At 19.0% G+C, this 621-nt stretch overlaps 1 protein-coding gene across 1 annotated transcript in view; it reads left to right on the top strand.

Annotated features, from left to right (window-relative positions):
* Window positions 1-621, top strand: part of ncf4 (neutrophil cytosolic factor 4) — a 16,017-nt gene that overhangs the window by 2,388 nt on the left and 13,008 nt on the right. The window lies entirely within an intron of this gene.

The following is a 621-nucleotide window of genomic DNA, read 5'->3' as shown; positions in this document are numbered from 1 at the left end:
TATATATATATGTATGTATGTGTATATATGTGTGTATATATATATATGTATGTATGTGTATATATGTGTATATATATATATGTATATATGTGTATATATATATGTATGTATGTGTATATATGTATGTATGTGTATATATGTGTATGTGTATATATGTATGTGTATATATGTATGTATATATGTATATATGTGTATGTGTATATGTGTATGTATATATGTGTATGTATATATGTATATATGTGTATGTGTATATGTGTATGTATATATGTGTATGTATATATGTATATATGTGTATGTATATATGTATATATGTATATATGTGTATGTATATATGTATATATGTATATATGTATATATGTATATATGTGTATGTATATATGTATATATGTGTATGTATATATGTATATATGTGTATGTATATATGTGTATATGTGTATGTATATATGTATATATGTGTATATGTGTATGTATATATGTGTATATGTGTATGTATATATGTATATATGTGTATGTATATATGTATATATGTGTATGTATATATGTATATATGTGTATGTATATATGTATATATGTGTATGTATATATGTGTATGTATATATGTATATATGTGTATGTATATAT

The sequence above is a fragment of the Anarrhichthys ocellatus genome, unplaced genomic scaffold, assembly GCF_004355925.1.
Source record: "Anarrhichthys ocellatus isolate YVR2014 unplaced genomic scaffold, GSC_Weel_1.0 scaffold171, whole genome shotgun sequence".
Lineage (NCBI taxonomy): Eukaryota > Metazoa > Chordata > Actinopteri > Perciformes > Anarhichadidae > Anarrhichthys > Anarrhichthys ocellatus.
Note: the sequence above shows the minus strand (reverse complement) of the source record. Positions and strands in the feature narration are given on the sequence as shown.